The sequence below is a fragment of the Stomoxys calcitrans genome, chromosome 1 (assembly GCF_963082655.1).
Source record: "Stomoxys calcitrans chromosome 1, idStoCalc2.1, whole genome shotgun sequence".
NCBI lineage: Eukaryota > Metazoa > Arthropoda > Insecta > Diptera > Muscidae > Stomoxys > Stomoxys calcitrans.
In genome coordinates this window covers 54,583,154-54,608,864 of record NC_081552.1, presented here as the reverse complement: position 1 = coordinate 54,608,864, position 25,711 = coordinate 54,583,154, and the positions used below count along the sequence as shown (strand labels likewise).

The following is a 25,711-nucleotide window of genomic DNA, read 5'->3' as shown; positions in this document are numbered from 1 at the left end:
TATAGCGCTTAAGACATTTTTATTCGTTTTTAGTGAATGTGGATCTAAAATATAATTACTTCAAATGAACTTCGTTATGGTAACACTTTTAATAAATGGAACTAAATTAATCTTTACTCAGTGTATATTATGAACAATCGTGAAAGATATTTTGAACTGAAATCAACACAATTGATGGAATAAAATATCCGAAATATTTACTGTGTGGTAATACATCTGAACAAAATTTTGGCAAAATCTCGGCTTCTATTTCGTTCAGATTTAACCATTGAGCATGAAATAATTAATTTAATTGTAGATGTATTATTCATTCTCATATTAATACTTTGTTCTATTTTATTAATATATTTCAAATTTACATGTTGCGAATATAAATTTCGTATCTATTAACTATTAAAATAAAAACGTTCACACATTTAGTTTTCAATGGCTTTGGAAAATTTCCCAGAAGTAAGCACCATATTTTCCCAAAAGTTCCGTTACGCCATTAACACAATATTGTACCGTTATTGTATAGACTGGTAAAAAAGAAATGAAAATGTTGAGTACAGATACGTAGTTTTATTTCCATTCTAATACTTACCATCAAAGGTAATTAATTAGTAGTATAAATCAATTGGGAATTCATTTGCGTTTAAATATTCCATCGCTGCAGAAATTGTAGATCGCATTTCAATTTTAAAAGTTCCTGCAAGCAAAGTTAAATAAACATCAGTAAAACAATAGAATAATTTTAGTTTGTTTAATGCTTAAGCTTACCCAAATTTCAGGGCATTTCACGATGTATGCTATTCAAGTCTGAAGCGATTAGAACTCATTTCTGCTATACCACTGCAACATATTAAATTTGTTCCTGCATTTATATTCTGAGACAAGAATGGAAAACATTATTTGAATAGATAGAAGAGATGGATATCATGACTCACCAAATTTACCTTGGTAATTTTATTTCATATTTTTCCATTTTTTTTCTTGCCACCGTGCTACCTTTCTTGAAAAATGCCTACACCACACTTATCGTTGTGCGTCACGGGAATGGTTTGCATGGTTTTCAACTGTCTGTGTGTGAGTGTGTTGCTGACGCCTTTTTGTCGGCCGCACTTGCGCATGTTGCTTAACTGCACAGCACAGGTAAATAGAGGAAAAGGCGAAATTTCCTTTTTAAATAAAATTTTGTGTCAGTAATAAACCTTTAAAGGTTTCTAAGGTTTTCTTATTTAGATTTTCTAACATGGTTCTATTTATCCTATACAAAGTGAAGCTACAAATTAAACGTACTTATATTATGATATTCAAAGTTTTTAATCATGTGATTATTGTATGACTGACAAACAACGTGTTTCAAAATCACCTTTATAAATGCATTAAAGCTATGTTTGGTATTACTGAGAAGATTGGATTTAATCATTTCTGTTACAAAATCTGTTAAGTTATATTTATTTTAAACAAAATTGTAAGTTAAAACTTGTAATGAATCAAATTTATTAAATTATATTCAAATTTGAGAAATTTGTAAACTATTTTGAACGAATATTTATTAAAATTGAAGAATATAGGTTTATAGGAAGTATTGAATTTAACATAACAACATGTTTATATTGGGTTAATAAAAACGTTGTTTGCTATAGGATAATTAAACTTGTTTAGAAGAAACACAGTTAAGTCAAATGACTTCCAAACCCAAGTTAATGAACTATTTGCCTCTAATTACAGATGAGTAAAACTTGCTAAATATGTGAATTTTTTCCTTGTTTCTCAAAATTTAACCAAATTATATTAAAAATTGCTAACTTATTTGGAATAAGTGTTTTACTTTATTTTAAGCGTACCATTTTTCTGAGTGTGGTATGACTCAATTGTTTGAGTTAAATGGAATAAAATCTGGAATTATTTCCTTATTTTCTGGTGTGCCACAGGGTTCGGTTTTATGGCGCTTACATTATTTATACTTTACATTAATGATCAGAATTCCTAAGAACAAGCCAGTGCAACACTTTTCTTTTTGCCAGTGATATATGTCTGCATTTTAGTGTTGATCGTGATTCCCGCAATCGTTTGGAATCCGAAGTGAGCTGTTGTCTTAGTAGGGTCTTATTGTGGTCTAGCCTTAACTCACTTTCTATAAATACCTTGAAGACTAAGGCTATGTTGTTTGGATCCCAATTGCAATTCGAGTTTGACATATTGGTACAGAACTCTCGCTTTAATTTTGTAGGTAGACTCATATGCTTGGGAGTCACTACTGACAAGGATTTGAATTTTGGTAGCCATATTGACATTGTTCATTCTCAGATTTATGGTATTCTGCGAAGATTGTACTCTGCTGGTATTCACCTACCATTATGGATAAAAAGAAGATTTGATCGCGCCTATTTAATGCCACAGATTCTGTACGGATTGGAAGTAGTGTCAGGAACTTTTGACTACAATCTTCAGAAATTGAAGCGAATTATGAATGTGGTCGTTAGATTTGTGTATAATCTTCGTGTACGCGATCATATTTCGAGGTATGTTAAAAACTTTTAGCGTTATATTGATTTACGCAATACTACATTTTTCTACAAGGTTATTAAAAGTGGAGTTCTAGTGCCATTATGTAGTTATTAACATTTTTCTCGCTCAAGTAGAAGTACTTGTAGAGTGGTGCTTGCCATGATTGAATTGTTTTTTCTTAAGTCATCGTTTTCACTGGTGCACCAGCCAATAGACATCTGCCAGTTCTCAGCGCCATCTACATCTGACAGCTTCAGATTTTGTATCTAGCTATTTATCAGCTAATTGTTAAATTTCCTTCTTTATTGAACAATTCTTCTGCCAATGAAAGCTTTTGGTAGCCATGATGAGGTTTGCTAAATGCAAAATTGGAATCTCTCGGGCATTTTGTCGGCGTCTACCTTTAAAGAAAGTTTCAAAAGTGCCCTCGTTCAATCGAGAAATACTTGCTAATTTTTCTACGGAAAGAACTTAACCTTCTAATTTTTTTTTTTTTTTGAAAATTATATAAATTTTTTTTTTCTTTATTCGAATATTTTCGACCGACCTAGAAAATTTGGTATGTAGCGAAAATTAAAATACCCTGAAATTTGTTGTGGATCTTTTTGCTAAATTCCATCGAGATTCTAATGAATTTATGCCTGTGCCACTTCGCTTATGCGAATTGGCACTAAATCAGTAGCTAGCAACTAGCTAGACACACTTAGGCCATAGCCATATGAAGGAAAAAGACAGAAGCATATAAATCTACACTAGTTCGCTACACCTCCAAATTTGGGTACCCACTCTCACTGATCGCCAACAGCAACTCATTAACTCGTGGTTTTTGCTTTGATGTGTGATCTAAGACGAAAGAATTGTCTCCAGAAAAATTTATAGAAAAAAAAATGAAAAATGACAGAATACTAAGATTTTGACACGAAATTTGTCGAAGAGTTGATCAAATGTATAAAATCCTGTGTTATATGAAGCCCAGTACACAAAGTTTCATGTGAAATGATAAATTTGCCGAAAATTCAAGAAGCCAATCAGCCAGAATAGATTAAAACAACAAAAACCTTATGTGAAGAAATACCGTTGGAGGAATGGTCAAAAAAAAAAAACAAACATCAGTGCCTGCAAGAAATGTGCATGGTTCAATTTCTAATTTGGTAAAATTTAAAGGAAAATGTGAATTTTGTAATTCGGTTGCTTAAAAAAATTGTAGCACAGTGTATTCCTTATTTTATGTTCATACTTTATTTTGCCTTAGATGTACATTTGTTGCCCATCTGCGCTGTTAAACACACAACTGGTAAACAATCATTTTTACATACGGAGTGGGGATCACAGCAGAATGAGCCTAAGGATGAAAAAGCTGTGATCAGGATGGGTGGGCATTGTGGACGCATTAACATCTAGTTGTCCAATATTGATATTAGGCCTCAAAGGAAATCCTCTACCTATCTGCCGTCTTTTTTTTTGTTTTCTTTTGACCTGAGCACGTAAAATAAGGTAATTTTGTGTAGCTGAAGAAAGGGCATAGAAGTTATGAACCCCCCCAATTCGACGAGTTATAAGGCCGGTTGCTAACGTGCTCCAACTTCTACCAAATGCTCTTAAGTCCATTTTCTTCCAATATAAGCGTTGTATGCTACATTATAAATTATTTTTGGCGCCCAACGTGGGGCCCGAGCAATGATTTTACTAAAAATACCATCTTTGAATATTATGCCTAGTCATAATTTCACATATTTTGTTCGGTTTCCTACACCAGTTTTCAAACTTGTTGCCATCTTTTATTTTCATCTCTATTTACCTTCCATCAGAGAATTTCTTTCGAAGGTATGGAATTTTGAAGGATCATGATTCTTTGTTCTCAGTTTTTCATGACCGACTTTCGGTGAAATCTCCCTCCAGTGTCTTCTTAGATGTTATTATTTTTGTTCTTAGTCTGATTGGAATGCAGATTCTGGTGGTCTACGCTGGCTCTGACCGCAGGATAAGCCAAAATTAATAGCATCAATCTTCACAGGATTGGACATTTGGGGCAAATTTTGCTTCTTGTGGCAATGTCTTTCTCCCTAGACTATTTTTTTTTATTTTCCACTTTTCTTTGAGGTCTGTTCTCTCCGAGTAGCAAGTTACCTGAATACTATGGAATCAAACAGCTATCACTACCACTTGGTTATGAAAATATTTTTTTTTGCTTTGTTTTTGTTTCATACATAATCTATAAAGTAGTAATAACAATTAAAATTACGAAATTAAGTAAAAAAAAAACAAATAAGAAAAGAAATAAGAATAAATTTCTAAATATTTTAGTCTTGAAAATCATTTAAGGGAAAGTGAATTTCTTTTAAAAGTTTCATTCAAAAAAACACTTCATATATTTAGTTTGGATAGCGAAATTTAATATATTCCTTTCTTTGGCTTGCCAAATTTTTCACTTTTTTTTTTACTAAATATCTTACTTTATCTTATTCTTATTATTAATTGAAACAGATAGGTTAGAATTAGGAAGTGTAAAATATATATTATTAGAGAAGATTTTTTTTTGTTTGAATTTAACGATTTTGCTTTGGCTTATGTTGTTTTATTCTGGCAAATTTTTTGATTGATTTTGCGCAAGTTTAAAGAGAGATTTGTTAATTGATCTTACTAGGATTCTATGCTTCTATGCTCTTTCAGTTAGTTTTGGATTCTCAATAAAGTGTATCCATCGAAATTTTTTTCCCTTCTGGGTTCTTTCTTCTCTACATCGAAGTGTTCTTGTGTTAGCTTGTCTACGATTTATGTAGGATGGCTACCAGCGCTGGTGACCAGACTGCCACTGCTGAGGGTGATTGTCACCCTGAGTGTAATGCGTGTTGTAAACCTATATCTTCAAAGGCACAATTGCAAAGAATCGCTTGTAACCACATCTTTCATAAAGCTTGTTTAAATGTTTCTCTAAAGACTAGACCCTTTTGTCCCATTTGCAATGCCAGAATAGGAACTGACCCTCCATCTTTAGATGCCCCTCAGGTTATGACGAGATCTCAATTGAAGCAGTCAACTGTTGCAACTGCCTCAGGGAACGTTAGTACGGCTGCGACTGCAGCCAATGTCTCTGGAACTGCACCAGGTAGTGATGCGATCTCTGTTGATAGGATTCAGGAAATAGTTACAGATATTGTCACCGTTCAGCAGGCCCAATTTTTCGCTTCACTCACCTCGCGAATGACCCAACTCATTGAGACTAATATTGCTGAAAGTATGTCTAGGCTTATGGCAAGTAATTCGCCTCGCAATCCACCTCAACCACCCGTTACTTCTCCTCAACAGATGCAGACGCTTCCAGCTGTAGAAGGTCGTACATTTAGAGAATTGTTTGGTATAACCCCTCACTCTGAACAGGGTAATCTGGCTCAGAATAGGCCCCCTTCGAATCATGTTAATTCAATTTCTGGTTATGGTTCAAATTCTGCTTCTGATCTTCAGTCACGTCCGGATAAGGTTTTACAAATTATGTCCAATTGGAAATTAAAATTCAATGGCGGGCAGAATGGTTTATCTGTTGATAATTTTATATACAGGTTTGAAGCCTTGACTGCACAGACTTTACAAGGAAATTTTGATATCTTGTGTGGCAACGCCAGTTCGCTTTTCGACGGGAAGGCGAACGATTGGTTTTGGCGGTACCACCGCTCTGTGAGTTCCATTTGTTGGAATGATATGTGTAGGGCTCTAAGAGAGCAGTACCAGATCGTCTTCAAACCCCTCTTTCGGATACCGACTTGGTTGAAATCCTTCGAAGAAATCTTCTCCCTGCGATACAGCACGAGATTCTAAATCTCGAAATTAGGTCCTTGCAATTTTTAAGAGATACCTGCAGACGGCGTGAATTCTTCATGCAGGATGTTCGACGTAGGCATGGATTTGCATTGACTAGGCCTGCCCCAATGGGCAAAAGAATTTCGGAGATAGATATGAATGTGGACGTGACTCAAGTTTACCAAGAGGTCCAACCTTCTGATGAAATATCAGCCCTTACTTTAGTGTGTTGGAACTGCAAAAAAGCAGGTCATCGGTATCAAGATTGCGTTTCTGATCGCACCATCTTTTGTTACGGTTGTGGTGCCGCTGATACATATAAACCTAATTGCCCTAAGTGCAATTCAAAAAACTCCAGATCGAATGCACCAAAGAGTGCACCAACACCAATGCCAACCAAGACCAGATCAATAGATCTGGAATAACCATTCTCAAAAGACCTTCAATAACTACAACCGGCTTTGACAAACCCCATGACATGAATATGAATTTAACCCATTTGGAACCTTCCCCTGTTGTTAGCATGCAAGACCCTTTTCGTTTTAAACCTCTTCATGTACGCGTAATGGAATATAAAATTGCTCGTGATAGGATTTTCAGTGAAGAAGGCGGTAAGAAGTCCAGATCAGCTCGCCGCATTTCGTCTTTTTGGAGGAAAGTAAGGAGCTTGAGATATAAGATTACCTGTTCCCTTCTAGATAACCCTTCAGACGTTAGACCTTATGCTGAGGTAATTTTATTTGGAGTTAAAATGTTGGGACTTCTCGATACAGGAGCTTCCATAAGTTGTATAGGAGCTGAGGCAGCTAAGAAGTTTTTAGACTCCAAACAACTATTCAAAAGATTAAAATCAACAGTCCAAACTGCTGACGGTAAGGGACAGGAAGTAGTGGGTTTCGTGGAAACGGAAATTACTTTTAAGGTGAACAAAATGCCGATTTGTATTTTTATAATCCCCAGTTTGGGTAAAGACCTTTTTTTTGGTATAGATTTTTGGGAGAAATTTGATTTATTACCTCCTGAATTCCGCCGCTCTAATCGGTTATCACATGGTGTTTCAGAGATTTCTGACCAAATTCCTCTTTCCGCAATACAAAGGCAACGTCTTAATCAGGTCGTTAGTATGTTTCCCTCTTACGCTAAACAAGGTCTAGGGCGCACAGATGTTCTCTGCCATACAATAGATACGGGTGAAGCTAGGCCCATAAAGCAGCGCCATTTCCCGGTCTCGCCCGCGATAGAGAAATTGATATATGAGGAACTAGATAGAATGATAGCTCTTGATGTAATTGAGGAGTCCAACAGCGCATGGTCTTCTCCTGTCGTTCTGCATAGGAAACTAGGGAAAAACAGGCTGTGCTTAGACAGCAGAAAGTTAAACTCTGTCACTGAAGGAGATGCGTATCCCTTGCCTCAGATTGACGGCATACTAAGTAGGCTTCCAAAAGCTGAATATATTACTAGCTTAGACCTGAAGGATGCCTTTTGGCAGATTCCTTTAGACCAGAAGAGTCGGGAAAAGACAGCATTCACCGTCCCTGGGAGGCCGCTGTATCACTTTAAGGTAATGCCATTTGGGTTATGCAATGCCCCGCAGACTATGTCTCGCCTAATGGATAAAGTGATACCTCCGGAGCTCAGGGCGGAAGTCTTCGTCTATCTTGACTATCTTCTGGTCATATCGGAATCTTTCGAAAGACATCTGGAAGTGCTTAGATGTGTTGCTAGAAAAATTCATGAATCTGGTCTTACGATTAATGTAGAAAAAAGCCAATTTTGTGTCCCAGAAGTCAAATATTTAGGCCATGTGGTTGGGAATGGGGTCATTCGTACAGATCCAGAAAAAGTGTCCGCCATCACAGAATTTCCTGCTCCGCGATCGGTGAAACAAATTCGCAGGTTCTTAGGTATGACAGGATGGTACAGGAAGTTTATTAGGGATTATGCTTCCATTACCACTCCTATCACTGATTTATTACAAGGAAAGAAAAAATTTGTATGGTCCGATGAAGCCCAAAAGGCTTTTGAAGTTTTGAAATCTCACTTGAGTACAGCCCCTGTTTTACACAGCCCAAATTTTTCACAGCCGTTTTATATACACTGTGATGCTAGTAAAACAGGTATAGGAAGTGTATTGGTGCAGAAGAATGCGGAGGGTGAAGAAGTTCCTATCGCCTTTATGTCGAAGAAACTCAACAAAGCCCAACGCAACTATTCAGTCACCGAACAAGAATGCTTCGCAGCAATGCTAAGTGTTAAAAAGTTTAGACCATACGTCGAAGGACATGAGTTCACTATCATCACTGACCATGCGTCATTGAAGTGGCTCATGTCCCAGACTGATCTTAGTACGAGGCTTGCTCGGTGGGCTTTAAAACTGCAGGGATACAAATTTAATATTCTGCATAGAAGTGGTAGTTTGAACATTGTCCCTGATACTCTTTCTAGGGCCAATACTGACGACGTGTCCGGTCTTTGTCTCAATAGTCTGTCCGCAGTTGAAAATGACAGTGGGTTATTCGTAGACTTGAGTTCTACCCATTTTCAATCGGAGGAATACCTTCAACTTTTGGACAGAATTGGGAAAAATATTGATAAGATGCCTGACCTTAGAATAATAGACGGGTACCTTTACCGTCGGACAGAACATGCCAAAGGAGACCAGATTCACGACGATTTAGCTTGGAAGTTGTGGGTGCCACGGCAATTAGTGCCAGATGTCTTGAAACGAGCCCATGATCACCCCTTATCATCACATTGTGGTATTAATAAAACCCTGGCTAGGATACGCAAATTTTATTTTTGGCCAAATTTGGTAGTGGATGTGAAGGAATACTTCAATAATTGCGAGATTTGCAAGTCCACCAAACACCCTAACATTGTCCTTAGGCCCCCTATGCAAAAAACTTCAGAAACTTGTAGATTCTTTCAAAAACTGTATGTGGATTTCCTTGGCCCATACCCACGATCAAGGTCTGGCCACATAGGAATATTTATCGTGCTCGATCACTTTTAAAAATTCCCATTTTTAAAGCCGGTAAAGAAATTTACAGCTGACGTAGTTACGAGTTATATGGAGAATGATCTTTTTCACACTTTTGGGGTCCCTGAAACTGTGGTGTCAGATAATGGCTCACAGTTTCGATCGAACATTTTCAACCAACTGCTTAAGCGCTATGGCATTCAGCATGTATACACCGCTGTTCACGCTCCCCAATCAAACGCATCGGAGAGGGTAAACAGATCTGTATTAGCCGCTATTAAATCTTACGTTAAGCCTGACCAGAAGAATTGGGACAAGCTCCTTAGTAGCATATGTTGTTCGTTACGCTCCTCCGTTCATTCGGCTATTGGTACTAGTCCGTATTATCTTACCTTTGGACAGAACATGATAACGAATGGGGCTACATATTCGCTTCTTAGGCAGTTAGAGATGCTGGAGGATCGCGCTGTACGGTTTGATAGAAACGACTCGAATGTAGAGTGGTGCTTGCCATGATTGAATTGTTTTTTCTTAAGACATCGTTTTCACTGGTGCACCAGCCAATAGACATCTGCCAGTTCTCAGCGCCATCTACATCTGACAGCTTCAGATTTTGTATCTAGCTATTTATCAGCTAATTGTTAAATTTCCTTCTTTATTGAACAATTCTTCTGCCAATGAAAGCTTTTGGTAGCCATGATGAGGTTTGCTAAATGCAAAATTGGAATCTCTCGGGCATTTTGTCGGCGTCTACCTTTAAAGAAAGTTTCAAAAGTGCCCTCGTTCAATCGAGAAATACTTGCTAATTTTTCTACGGAAAGAACTTAACCTTCTAATTTTTTTTTTTGAAAATTATATAAATTTTTTTTTTCTTTATTCGATTATTTTCGACCGACCTAGAAAATTTGGTATTTAGCGAAAATTACAATACCCTGAAATTTGTTGTGGATCTTTTTGCTAAATTCCATCGAGATTCTAATGAATTTATGCCTGTGCCACTTCGCTTATGCGAATTGGCACTAAATCAGTAGCTAGCAACTAGCTAGACACACTCAGGCCATAGCCATATGAAGGAAAAAGACAGAAGCATATAAATCTACACTAGTTCGCTACACCTCCAAATTTGGGTACCCACTCTCACTGATCGCCAACAGCAACTCATTAACACGTGGTTTTTGCTTTGATGTGTGATCTAAGACGAAAGAATTGTCTCCAGAAAAATTTATAGAAAAAAAAATGAAAAATGACAGAATACTAAGATTTTGACACGAAATTTGTCGAAGAGTTGATCAAATGTATAAAATCCAGTGTTATATGAAGCCCAGTACACAAAGTTTCATGTGAAATGATAAATTTGCCGAAAATTCAAGAAGCCAATCAGCCAGAATAGATTAAAACAACAAAAACCTTATGTGAAGAAATACCGTTGTAGGAATGGTCAAAATGATGCTGCTAAAAAGTTGTTTTAGAAAAGAAATAATTAAGTATAGAAGCAAATTTTGAAGTTTATAAAAAAAAAATGTGCTAAAATTTTAAAGTGATCGAATTGCTAAATTTGGGGAAAATTTTTAAAAAAATTCTGTTTTAGTGAAAATTTACTTAAAAAAAAAAAAAAACAAACATCAGTGCCTGCAAGAAATGTGCATGGTTCAATTTCTAATTTGGTAAAATTTAAAGGAAAATGTGAATTTTGTAATTCGGTTGCTTAAAAAAATTGTAGCACAGTGTATTCCTTATTTTATGTTCATACTTTATTTTGCCTTAGATGTACATTTGTTGCCCATCTGCGCTGTTAAACACACAACTGGTAAACAATCATTTTTACATACGGAGTGGGGATCACAGCAGAATGAGCCTAAGGATGAAAAAGCTGTGATCAGGATGGGTGGGCATTGTGGACGCATTAACATCTAGTTGTCCAATATTGATATTAGGCCTCAAAGGAAATCCTCTACCTATCTGCCGTCTTTTTTTTTGTTTTCTTTTGACCTGAGCACGTAAAATAAGGTAATTTTGTGTAGCTGAAGAAAGGGCATAGAAGTTATGAACCCCCCCAATTCGACGAGTTATAAGGCCGGTTGCTAACGTGCTCCAACTTCTACCAAATGCTCTTAAGTCCATTTTCTTCCAATATAAGCGTTGTATGCTACATACTTATATCTTGTTGCCCCGCATGTCCAGGTTTATATTTGAGATATCTTTTGCAATTCGTGTGGCGAGATGTTTAAATTTATTGCCAACTGAGGTACGAATATTTTCACCTGATGATTATGTTTTTCGCCTAAACTCTAGACTATTTTTCTTCTGAGTCCACTTAATTGTCTTTTTGGATACCTTTTTTTTGCAATGCTTACCGGGTAAGGACTATGCTTAAGGACGGGTAAGGTTTAACTTTTTAATTTTTAACTGATTTGATTTTCGTATATGATTTTGTAATTGACTATGTATAAAGTTTGTATATATATGTTCGTATAAGTTTTTCTATTTGACAATTTATTCTTAGTACTACGTTTTTGGCCGTGAAGCCTTTTGTATTACTATCATAAGTGAATAAAATATAAAAAATTAAATAAAGTAAAATTAAACAAAATAAAATAAAAACCCGTCAATATTTGTTTGGATTTTAAAGGTTTTTCGTTTTTCAGTTATAATTTATTTTTTATTTTTTTCAGTTATAATTTAATGCTCACAAAACTTGAAGCAGCGTTAAAGTGGTCTTATATGACAGATTTACTTTATAGAACTGCCATATAAACCTACTATAAAACTGTTTTAAGTTTTGTAAAATATAAATGTTTTGAGGAAATATAGTTGACCTTCCACAAATACTTCTTATTAGTGTAGGTCGGTTGGTATTGTAAATGGGCTCTATTGGTCCATGTTTTGATATAGCTGCCATATAAACCGATCTTGGGTCTTGACTTCTTGAGCCTCTAGAGTACACAATTCTTATCCGATTGGAATGAAATTTTGCACGACGTGTTTTGTTATAATATCCAACAACTGTGCCAAGTATGGTTCAAATCGGTTCATAACCTGATATAGCTGTCATATAAACCGATCTTGGGTCTTGACTTCTTGAGCTTCTAGAGGTCGCAATTCTTATCCGATTGGAATGAAATTTTGCACGACGTGTTTTGTTATGATATCCAACAACTGTGCCAAGTATGGTTCAAATCGGTCCATAACCTGATATAGTTGCCATATAAACCGATCTTGGGTCTTGACTTCTTGAGCTTCTAGAGGTCGCAATTATTATCCGATTTGCCTTACATTATGTACGACGGATCCTCTCATGACCATCAACTTACGTGTTTATTATGGTCTGAATCTGTCTATAGCCCGATACAGCTCCCATATAAATCGATCTCTCTATTTAACTTCTTGAGCCTCCAAAGGGCGCATTTCTTATTCGAATTGGCTGACATTTTACACAGGTCTCCAACATATAATATAATTGTGGTCCAAACCGGACCATATCTGGATATCGCTCTAATAGCAGTGCAAATCTTTTCTTATATCCTTTTTTGCCTAAGAAAAGATGCTGGGAAAAGAACTCGACAAATGCGATCCATGGTGGAGGGTATAAAAGATTCGGCCCGGCCGAACTTAGCACGCTTTTACTTGTTATATTTATGATGCTTGGTGTATAGTTTCGGCATCTGTTTTTTATCTTATAGTACGTTTGTTACCAGGTAGTGTACCGTAAACAGCTGAGTACAATTTTTTTCGCGAAGTGCACTATGTGTCAACGAGTTTTGGTTGTGTGTGTGTATTATACTTGAGAACCATCCCACACAAAGAACGAAAAATGGCGCGAACTAGTAACGTACTCAAAATCTGAGTTGCACTTTTCACTAATTTTGACAGATAGTGCACTCAATATTTTGTTGTTTGGCAACTGCCACTACCTGCAAATAAATATATCTTGATGTTACCTCCAGTCGCCCGCCCGACCATTGTCATAAAATTTCCTAATCAAATTTTCAATCAGTTTTCAAATCATGTACTGCCATTATATTAAAATTTACTAACCTAAACATTAAATAACCAATTTTTATACCCACCACCGAAGGATGGGGGTATATTCATTTTGTCATTCCGTTTGTAACTTATCGAAATATCCATTTCCGACTCTATAAAGTATATAGATTCTTGATCAGCGTAAAAATCTAAGACGATCTAGATGTCTAAGACGATCATGTCCGTCCGTCTGTCCTTCTGTCTATTAAAATCACTCTACAGTCTTTAAAAATAGAGATATTGAGCTGAAACTTTGCATAAGCAGGTTAAGTTCGAAGATGGGCTATATCGGACTATATCTAGATATAGCCCCCATATAGACCGATCCGCCGATTTAGGGTCTTAGGCCCATAAAAGCCACATTTATTATCCGGTTTTGTTGAAATATGAGACAGTGAGTTGTGTTAGGCCCTTCGACATCCTTCGTAAATTTGGCCCAGATCGGTTCAGATTTGGTTATAGCGGCCATATAAACCGATCCTCCGATTTAGGGTCTTAGGCCACATTTAGGTTTTAGGTCTTAAAAGCCACATTTATTATCCGATTTTGCTGAAATTTGGGACAGTGAGTTGTGTTAGGCCCTTCGATATCCTTCGTCAATTTGCCCCAGATCGGTCCAGATTTGGATATAACTGCCATATAGACCGATCCTCCGATTTAGGGTCTTAGGCCCATAAAAGCCACACTTTTTATCTGATTTTGCTGAAATTTGAGACAGTGAGTTGTCTTAGGGCCTTTGACATATTTCTTCAATTTGGCCCTGATTGGTCCAAATTTGGATATAGCTGCCATATATCTCTCTAGATATAGGGTTTTGGGCCCATAAAAGGCGCATTTATTGTCCGATGTCGCCAAAATTTGGGACAGTGAGTTAAGTTAAGCCCCTCGACATACTTCAGCAATATGGCACAGATCGGTCCAGATTTGGAGATAGCTGCCATATAGAAAGATCTCTTTGTTTTAGGTTTTGGGGCCATGAAAGGCGCATTTACTGTCCGATGTCGCTGAAATTTTAGACAGTGAGTTGTGTTAGGTCCTTCGATGTCCTTCTTCAACTTCAACTTGACACAGTGACTTATGTGAGGTTTTTCGAGATCCTTGTCGTTTATGGTTCAGATCGGTTTATTTTTAGATTTAGCTACAAAAAAGACCAATGACTTGTACTAATTAGCATTTGGTCCAAATCGGAACATATATCGATATAACTGCTATGGGACATAAGGTATGCAATTTTCACCGCATTTTGATGAAAGGTGGTTTACAAATATACCCGAGGTGGTGGGTATCCAAAGTTCGGCCCTGCCGAACTTAACCCCTTTTTACTTGTTTGACATTAATAAGTATATTATAGTAATAAATAATTGTATTAAGACAATTAAATAAAATGTAGGTTTATACTATAAATATTTCATTAAATTTTGGTTAGTAAAAAAAAACTCTTGTTTTATTTTTTATGTATTAATCATCTATTCTCTTTCTTTTTTTTCCATTTGAACCAAATCGATTCCTTGAAGCTGGGTATTTATTCTAACCGAACCGATATTATTCTCGTTATGACTGATATATTCTTTACAACTGCGAATCTCTCTTTGCAGTTATTTCTTAATTTAATAAGGTCAATAAAATAATGTAAAGATAATAAAATAAATACTTGAAACGTCAATAACACAAATTACTATACCCACATTAGGACAAATTATAAATTACTCTTTTGTTTTTCATACATTTAGTCTCGAGGAATTTTCCCGAGAATACTGAACCAGCGCACACTATGGCAACCCAGCCTTCAATCAATTGCCCATAGAGTCCGGGCAATGTCAAAATATATTCATTTACAGGTAGTGGCTGTTGCCCAACAACAAAATATTGAGTGCACTATCTGTCAAAGTCAGCGATTAGTGCAACTCTGATTTTGTGTATGTGACTAGTTCGCGCAATTTCTTGTTGTTTGCGTGTATGGTTTCTCTTTTAAATATTGCCTTCATTGGCGTACTACCATTAAAAATAAAGGTTAATTGGGAATGCTGGACTGGGGTATAAACTTTACCACCATTCAAATATATAAACAGGAATGATACGCTTTCTACTTTTTACAATGTTGTTGGAACCTTTTATCAATTATTTTCCTTCCCCGGTCCTCAGATGCATTAATTACTGCTACTTCTCCCAGGTACACAGGTCAATTTCGTAAGATTAGTCGCTTTTGTAAATATTTTTTATCAATTTACATTAAGCTTTAAGCTTAAGCTTTAAGCTTTCCTCTTTATTTGAATTTATTTTTTACATTGAACGATTAATCTCATGCTTCTTTAGTGCATATTTACCGACCTTCTAAATTTGTGTATATTCACTTATAAAGTCTTTAACTATAAATCAATAGTTCACAATAGGGCCGTTATAGTTTGGCGCGTACTATTTTCACTTTATCTGCATTTTGTTTCAAAAAGTATTCGATCTCAATAATAACGTAATGTCCGTCTGAACTCGCTGATGGCAACTTCTGCAATGGTTCCTTATTCGCTTCCCAGAGTTCGCTTGGGAAAAATTTCCTTAAAATCAGCCATTTTCATTTTCAACAATACCTAAATACAAGTCCTAGTCGTCCCATTCCTGTAATATCTCTAAGGGCCGTCTATATCCATCCTATTCTAAATTGTGGTCCAAACCTTTTATTTCTTACCTACTATCCTGGATCAAAACCTCCCTAAAACCATCCAACATGTACCTTACACCACATTTTGTTGTTTTCGTAACCATGATTTCTGTAGTCCATGCCACCAACGAGGAATTGTGGAGACCCGGGATGGGAAAAATTCATCCCTCCATAATAAGCATCCCCCTCTTCCCCCCGCAAGGCAGCCCCCCTTTCACCATCAAGGCAACATGAGCGAATTGGGTGGACAATAAGACAACAAAAAAAGATCCACTCTCCCTCCCTGGGATAAAGAACGAAAAAATAATAATCGCAGCATTTTGTGGTGGGTTGTATAAAAAAACTCCACAAACATTCCCCTCACTCCCAAATTTGTGCAAAGTAAAAAGAAGGTGGTTCTTGAGGCCGGGCGAAAACCTGTATCTATATTGATCTCACGTGGGAAACTCCCACGCCCTGAGATCCTCAAGCCGGGCATACTTAAATTCCAACATTAGGGAAGTCAACTGTGTATTCTATTATAAAGAAAAAATCACGTTGTGTCCGTTCTTACCATATTGCAGAACATGATCACGGGGATTTCCCAATGCTGATGGCCATATGACTGAAACTAATTCACCTTAAGGTGAGTCACAGTATCTTTTGGCCTCTTGCTTTCGTTCTGGTCAATGGATCCCTCCGTTCGGAAGATGGTATCGGCTACACTTAAAAAAAAATTTCATGGGCATTTTATTTACCACACACATATTGTGTGTAGATTCGACTCTATAGAGGAGATATGATAAAGCCAAAATTAAATCTATTATCCGCATAGTACATGGCAAGAAAATTTCTAGAAAATATCATACACTGAAAAAAAAAACATCTATCACACTGTGAATGTGATAGTGATTCAATGTCATTGGTGAAAGAGTAACATTAGGTAGTAAAGATATAATTACTAAAAAATTAAAATCAACTAAAAAAGGTGTAGAATTACTAGGAACTGTATAATCATAAAAAAAGAATATTTACAAGAAAATTGGTGTATAATTGCGAGTAAATGAGTCTAAAATCATGACCAATGATCTAAAAATTGGACATAAACTTACAAAAAAGTTAAAATATCTCAGTGAGTTTCAGTCATTACCACAATGCTATCCAGATACAATCAGGTGTTATACAACAAACATGGAACGGGCACACTTATGATAGTTTATCATCTATTGGGTTGCCCAAAAAGTAATTGCGGATTTTTTAAAAGAAAGTAACTTAATTTTTAATAAAGCTTAGAATGAACTTTAACCAAATATACTTTTTTTTACACTTTTTTCTAAAGCAAGCTAAAAGTAACAGCTGATAACTGATAGAAGAAAGAATACAATTACAGAGTCACAAGCTGTGAAAAAATTTGTCAACGCCGACTATATGAAAAATCCGTAATTACTTTTTGGGCAACCCAATAGTATACCTAACCCTAGTATTGCACCTTAATCATATCCTTAAATCAGGTAGCCTCTGCGTTTTCTTCAACCGTATTAATCAATTCTTTATATTCATCGCATTCAAACTCTGTAGTTTCAAAATCAAGTAGTTCTTCTTTACTAATCTCTTCCACGGATACACAAGGTACCCTTGACAACATGTCTGCCACAACATTCTCACTTCCTTTGCGATTTTCGATTTCAAAGTTAAAAGCCTGCAATTGTAATAACCATCTAGCAAGACGACCGTTCAAATCCCTTAGTGACATAAGCCACTTCAAACTGGCGTAATCTGTTATTACAGTAAACGGCATCATTTCCAGATAGGGTCTAATTTTTTTTATGGCCATCACTGCCGCCAGTCCTTGCCATTCTTTCTCTGTGAATGTATAATTCTTTTGGCATGAGTTGAGCTTTTGAGAATGCTATTGGATGTTTTCATTCGCAATATTAAGTTGATACAAAACTGCTCCAATTCCATAATCGGACGCATCGCAATGGATGTAGAACCGTTTTGAAAAATCCGCATGCAATAATAGAGGGGCAGTAGTCAAAGTCGAATGATTCAACTGCAGCGGTCGTAATTACAATATTTTGGAGGGAATTTCTAACAGTTTGCTTATTAATCTTTCGTGCGTCCAGACAAAATCGATGTTTGGCTGCCTTTCTGACGACTGTAGTTTTATTCGACCAAGGGCTCTCACTTCTTCTATTGCGCCTAACTCTAACATAGTATACATTTCCTTATAAACTATTGCTTGGACCGCTGGAGAAATGGGATATCACCTATCTTTTACTGGAACTGCTCCTTCTATTGATAATTTGCACTTCTCGTGTGGTACGACCAAGACCTTTCTCCTCAAAACTTCTAATAACTTCATTCAGCTGATTCTGTTGCTCGGCAGATAACACATGGGGCTTCAACTTATATTCCGATTTAGGGTACCAAAATTCCTTATTAACATGATCAATATCAAGTTCATCTACGCCAACCACATCGAGAGCCAATCTATATTTCCTCCAAAATCGACTCCTAAATAAAAATATTGTTCCAAGTCAGGACATAGATCGAATACGATAAGCTTCCGGAAGACATTGACGACAATGTCAACAGGACTACGGCTGCACTGCTTTCTTCGAAGATAGTTGTCCTCTTCGGGAAAGGAAATCAGCCCAAGAAAACCCCTGGATGACCGGAGAGATTCGCAATATTGGGAAAGAGGTCCGCAGATTTTTTTTCAGAGCACGTCGTTAAAAAGCGGAAGTATATTGGGATGTGTATTACACACAGCTAAAGGAATATAATAAGATTACCAGAGCGGCAAAACGTGCCTCCTGGAAGCTTTTCAGCAAACAGGTCGATATCGTTAATGACGCCGCCAAGATGGAAAAGTTTCTCTCAAAAACATGGGAGTGAGAGCAGAGACTACGGAGGACATGTTGAGTCTTTTGATGAAAAACCATTTTCCACAGGATATGACGGGACTCACGAAGACACCGGGATCTTGGAATAAGTAGGACATCCAGCGAACTGCTCAAAAACAAACAGCAAGCCTATGTAAAGGGAAGATCGGTCGGAACTGCCCACCACGAGAAAGAATCCTTCGATTGTAAGACGTACACATTAACGGTATGCAGTAACATGAGAGGGTTTTTAATAATGTGTGGGCCAACACATTGATCCAATCCCTAGACTAGCACCTTGTGGACCGGGTCCTTACAGACTGGTTAAACCACATGTTCAAGAACAGGTGGATAAATTGTGGGTCTCATGAAAAGACTGAAATCGATATCTGACAACGACAAATACTTAGGTTGATCTTGGACAGGAAAGTGAATTGGAAGTGCCACATTCAGGATCGTACCGAGAAGGCTCACAGATGTTGGGCACTAAGTATAGAGGCCGTAGAGAAAAAGTGCAACGTTAGGACCATACAACAAGTTTAGAGAACATGTTGTCTTGGCATTGGCGGAGCGATGGGGACCACGGCCACTAGGGGACTGGAGACTATGCTAGATATCCGACCCATTGACGTTCTGATTAAATGTGAAGCAGTCACTGCGGCTATGAGACTTAAGGCGATGGGAGCATGGATTGAGGATGGGAGCAGTTCATACCATCGCGGTTTAATCGAGGCGACGGTAGGAAACCTGGAAGGAATGGAAGAGGTTTCCGACAGGATACCGGGAGAGAGGCACTGCTGAAATCGGCACAGCCTTTGACTGACGGAACCCTTGTATCGCAATCTGGAAGATCATGTTACACGGATGGATCAAAGCTAGGGGACAGAGTGGGTCTGAGGATCTACATTGAGAATCCAGGGACTGAGATCTGTTTTAGAATACTTGACCTTAACACTGTCCTACAGGCGGAGATTCGGGCGATGCGTGAGGTGATATAGTGTTAACGCGAGGACGTCGAGGATGAACATCTTTACGGACAGTAAACAGGTCGATAACATCCAGGACGCGTACAGTCTTGGAATGTAAGATGGAGATTACACCTTCTTTGAGGATAGTCCTATCCGCATGGTTTGGGTCCCAGCCTTAGCGGAATAACTGGAAATGAGAAAGCAGAAGATTTGTCAGTAAAGATCAGAGAACTGCCGACAATAAACTTGGTTGACCCGAAGGGCTTCGGGTCAACGCAGTCCGAGTTAAGTGCGTGAGCGACGAATGCGCATGTAACCCTGTGAAACAGCGAAACGGTAGGTAGGACATAGATCGAACAACAGGACTACGGCTGCACTGGTGGGAGTCTTTCGAAGATAGTTGTCCTCTTCGGGAAAGGAAATAAGCCTAAGAGAAACCCTGGATGGCCGGGAAGATTCGCAATATTGGGAAAGAGGTCCACAGACTTTTTAAGATGGAAAAGTTTCTCTCAAAAACATGGGAGTGAGAGCAGAGACAACGGAGGACATGTTAAGTCTTTTGATGAAAAACCATTTTCCACAGGATATGACGGGACTCACGAAGACACCGGGATCTTGGAATAATGATGAGAAGTAGGACATCCAGCGAACTGCTCAAAAACAAACAGCAAGCCTGTGTAAAGGGAAGATGGGTCGAGACTGCCCTCCACGAGAAAGAATCCTTCGATTGTAAGACGTACACATTAACGGTATGCAGTAACATAGAGAGGGCTTTTAATAATGTGTGGGCCAACACATTGATCCAATCCCTAGACTAGCACCTTGTGGACCGGGTCCTTACAGACTGGTTAAACCACATGTTCAAGAACAGGTGGATAAATTGTGGGTCTCATGAAAAGACTGAAATCGATATCTGACAACGACAAATACTTAGGTGTGATCTTGGACAGGAAACTGAATTGGAAGTGCCACATTCAGGATCGTACCGAGAAGGCTCACAGATGTTGGGCACTAAGTATAGAGGCCGTAGAGAAAAAGTGCAACGTTAGGACCATACAACAAGTTTAGAGAACATGTTGTCTTGGCATTGGCGGAGCGATGGGGACCACGGCCACTAGGGGACTGGAGACTATGCTAGATATCCGACCCATTGACGTTCTGATTAAATGTGAAGCAGTCACTGCGGCTATGAGACTTAAGGCGATGAGAGCATGGATTGAGGATGGGAGCAGTTCATACTATCGCGGTTTAATCGAGGCGACGGTAGGAAACCTGGAAGGAATGGAAGAGGTTTCCGACAGGATACCGGGAGAGAGGCACTGCTGCCATCGGCACAGCCTTTGACTGACGGAACCCTAGTATTGCAATCTGGAAGATCATGTTACACGGATGGATCAAAGCTAGGGGACAGAGTGGGTCTGAGGATCTACATTGAGAATCCAGGGACTGAGATCTGTTTTAGAATACCTGACCTTAACACTGTCCTGCAGGCGGAGATTCGGGCGATGCGTGAGGTGATATAGTGTTAACGCGAGGACGTCGAGGATGAACATCTTTACGGACAGTAAACAGGTCGATAACATCCAGGACGCGTACAGTCTTGGAATGTAAGATGGAGATTACACCTTCTTTGAGGATAGTCCTATCCGCATGGTTTGGGTCCCAGCCTTAGCGGAATAACTGGAAATGAGAAAGCAGAAGATTTGTCAGTAAAGATCAGAGAACTGCCGACAATAAACTTGGTTGACCCGAAGGGCTTCGGGTCAACGCAGTCCGAGTTAAGTGCGTGAGCGACGAATGCGCATGTAACCCTGTGAAACAGCGAAACGGTAGGTAGGACTGCGAAAATCCTACGGGGAGATCCGGATCGGGAGAAGACGAGGGTATTACTGAAAGAAAATAATAAGGAGGTAAGCATAGCTTTCGGTATCATAACGAGACACATACACATAGAGAATTTTCCTTCATAAATGTAATGATCGGCTTTTATAACCTTTTGTTCATAAATGTTATGAACATTTTTGTTATTTATTGAAAAATCATTAATGTTATGCAAATTCTTAATGAATAAAAATTGTTGAATATGATCGTTTATGAAAGAAAGTTCTTATTTTAATGAAAAATTGTTTCATACATGTAAAGAAAATGGTTATAATATTAATAATTTTTATCATAAATATAAAAATTATGTTATTGAAATATGTCCACGTAAGTATACAATGAAAATTGCCCAATTTTTAAAAATTTGATGAGGGAATTTTCCAAGTCAAGTTTAAGTAAACTACTTAATGTATACTTCGAAGAGGTTCAGCATTTTGTGATTGTTTCTCGTTTCTTTGTTTGTTTTCCATTTTTGCTCACATGCTTTCTTGTGTGCAAAAGAAAGAATGAAAAACACACACGCATACCTACTTGCATTTTTTACATTACAACATGCGCAGTTAGTTAGTTTATTCTACGCAAAATCGTGAAGCTTTTGGGTGTTTTTAACTTTGCAGTGAAGTGAAAAGTGTATATATTGGGTTGCCCAAAAAGTAATTGCGGATTTTTTTAAAGAAAGTAAATGCATTTTTTATAGAATTTAAAATGAACTTTAATCAAATATACTTTTTTTACACTTTTTTTCTAAAGCAAGCTAAAAGTAGCAGCTGATAACTGACAGAAGAAAGAATGCAATTACAGAGTCACAAGCTGTGAAAAAATTTGTCAACGCCGACTATATGAAAAATCCGCAATTACTTTTTGGGCAACCCAATAGTAAGTACTGTGGTTAATATAGTGTTTTTTGTGCCAAAAAAAGTTTTCCAACATGAAATATAACTCTATAATCTAAAAACACATCTTTACATTTTAGGAGCATCCCGAACTGGCTATCCCCTGTACGAGGAAAAACTTGGTAAATAATTTGCAAAGTGAAACCATTGATAGACCATAAAAATTTACAAAAAAATGTAACAGTAAAACAGTATTTTTTCAACTATGGACCACTTGTATTGGTGTACAGCGTCGGTTTTACATATGGAAACGATCCAGCTGCTAAAGAATCGCTAAAACCAAAAGCTTGGATATTTGGTTAATTTATTAAGATAAAATTTTAACATAAATCTAGGTACTGTGTTGTTGATGTAGTCACACTTGCTCGTCGAAGGGGTGTAGCCATGTGTTGTTAGATTATGGAGTTCTAATGAAATATAGCGTATACTCAGGTTTTTCATTTTGGAAAACGTTTTTTTGGCACAAGCAACACTATATTGTTACGTTTTGCTGTAGGCGTTTTATTTCGAATTGAAAAACAGTCCGTTTATATTACTTAACCTAACAATGATTTATTGAACTACTTAATTGCTTTACAACTCGCTTACTGCTGTTTGCTGATACGTTTACAATACGCGTTCTCAGACAAGATTGAGTGGTGTTGCGTTAGGCCACTGCATTATATACCTCCTGCAGGCCCCATCGATGATTCTTGACAAACATAAACACACATACATAACATGATACTTGACAGGCAACACGCATACACATATATCTATTGAACAAGCAGGGGTGGAGCCAAACGAAAGGAATACAACAGGCATTATTATGAATAAGAGAATAATAAAAAAAAGAACAATAAAGAAATTTTAGGGAACCATGTGTGACGATGTAATAAGAAAACTGTTACAATTTGAAACCGATGGCTTTGGTGTAGGTACGTCCTCCTGCAGAGACAAAGAAGGAAATGTGGTAACTGATACAGATAACATGCTTAGGACATGGAAATAACATTTTACCCAACTGCTAGCATCCGACGTTGGCGGCGAAGAGGATACCGCAGAACCAATCCCTGATGATGGTATAGAATGTTTACCTCCTAATCAGAATGAGGTCCAGGTAGCAGTGACCTTACTAAAGAACAACAAGGCAGCAGGAGCCGACGGGTTACCCTCTGAACTATTTAAGACCGGAGGCGACAGGCTGAAAAGGCGTATGCATAAGCTTATCTGCGCAATCTGCCTAAAAGAATGCATACCCGATGAATGGAACCTTGGCATACTATGTCCCGTACACAAGAAAGGAGAGAAGACGGAATGTGCCAACACAGAGGAATAAGTCTCCTCCCCATCGCATACAATATACTCTCGAGGGTACTGTGTGAAAGATTAAAACCTCAATTCAATGAGATAATTGAGTCCTATCAATGCGACTTTAGACCTGGTAAATCCAACCTGGACCAGATATTCACACTGCATCAAATCCTGGAAAAGACCCGAGAAGGACAAATCAACACCTACCATCTCTTTGTTGATTACAAAGCCGCCTTCGATACTCCTTTACGTGAAAAGGTATTTCAAGCCCGCAAAATTAATAAGACTCTGCAGGATGACACTTGCTGATACGCGTTCCTCAGTAAGAATAGGAAAGAATCTCTCCGAACCATTTAATACCAAACGAGGTTTCAGACAGCCTATCGTGTGATCTCTTTAATATCCTGTTGGAGAAGATTATATGAGATGCAGATGTGAAATGATATGGCACCCTAATCACAAGCCTATCGTGTAATCTCTTTAATATCCTGTTGGAGAAGATTATACGAGATGACGATGTGAATAGATATGGCACATTTTTCACTAGAGAACACATGCTTCTCGCATTTGCCGACGACATCGATATCATAGGTCGGTCACCGGAAGTAGTAACTGCAGCCTTTGAAAGAATCGAAAAAGAGTCAATGAAAATGGGTCTGGCAGTAAATATAGATAAGACGAAATGGATGATTTCAACTCCCAAAAAGTCTCGCACAACCGAGCAGATAAAGAAAATGGAGAAAGTTGGGAACCACAACTTTGAGACAGTCAGTAATAGTATCCACATCGGCACCGCCGTAACCGAAACGAATGACACCAGTTTTGAGATTAAGCGAAGAATAATCCTGGCAAACAGATGCTACTTACAGTTTAGAAACAGGGCACCTCTCGACAGACGAAGATTACACTATATAAGACACTGATACTACACGTGCCGTTATATGGTTCTGAAGCATGGGTACTTGTGAAAGCAGATGAGTCAGTGCTTGGAGTATTTGAGGGACAGATTCTTCGTAAAATATATGAACCAGTTTGCGCTAATGGAGAATATAGAAGTAAAGTTACAATTTGTGGGTTAAATAGTATTGCCATTTGGAAGCCTTCAGTATTTGCTGCACAGTCATACCTTGCCTTAATCCGATTGCAGACCATTTTTATTCGATGACGGACTGAATCGTGAACTTAACGAAAAGTGTCCTGAACATCAAATCACCAGGCAATTTTAACTCGCATCCAAACAAAATCTTGGCCGGCGTCTGAGATGTGGAATCGTGTACTGCAGATCTATATGACAGCAAAAATTTCGGTATGTGCACATCCCAGTCTTTCTGGCCATTATGTACCACTTTTCGTAGGTGTTCTTCCAGGGTGCGATTGATGCTTTCCACCACTTGCTACAGTTGGCCTTCATGCAGCAGAAGGACAACCATTTTAAATATTAATTTTGGAGATTAATGATAAAGAGTTTCTTTTTTCTTGAAGTTTTAAAATAAAATTTCTAATTTTTTATTTACAAGACCAATGTTTTTATTAAACTATTAAAACAAATGCTAATAATTTTAAATTGAAGTTTACCTCCCCCTCTTAGGGGAGGTCCCCTTCCGTTGTCCTTGCCCAGGGCCATACCAATAAATACTTCAACATTTGATTCAAAAACATCCTAATATCACTGTCCACAATCTGATCTGTTGGGAAGCAGATGGTAACTTCCAGTTGCTCTCCGTACCATACTAACTTGGCCACTAAAGCATTCTGTAGCGACCCCACAAACCCGCCCACATCACATCACTTACATCACGTTTACTTCACCCGCTTAAAAACTTTTACCAAAACATCATTATTTCCATTACATTCATGGATAC

The 25,711-nt window shown here is 37.7% G+C and overlaps 1 long non-coding RNA gene across 1 annotated transcript; it reads right to left on the bottom strand.

Moving 5' to 3' along the window:
• Positions 1–415: 415 nt before the first annotated feature.
• LOC106090503 (uncharacterized) lies at positions 416–11,712 on the bottom strand. The gene is made up of 5 exons (XR_001221841.2): positions 11,626–11,712; positions 927–1,118; positions 760–866; positions 584–688; positions 416–518 (listed from the first exon to the last, which is right to left on the bottom strand). It is a non-coding gene; the product is annotated as an uncharacterized LOC106090503 (long non-coding RNA).
• Between the last annotated feature and the right edge of the window lie 13,999 nt (positions 11,713–25,711).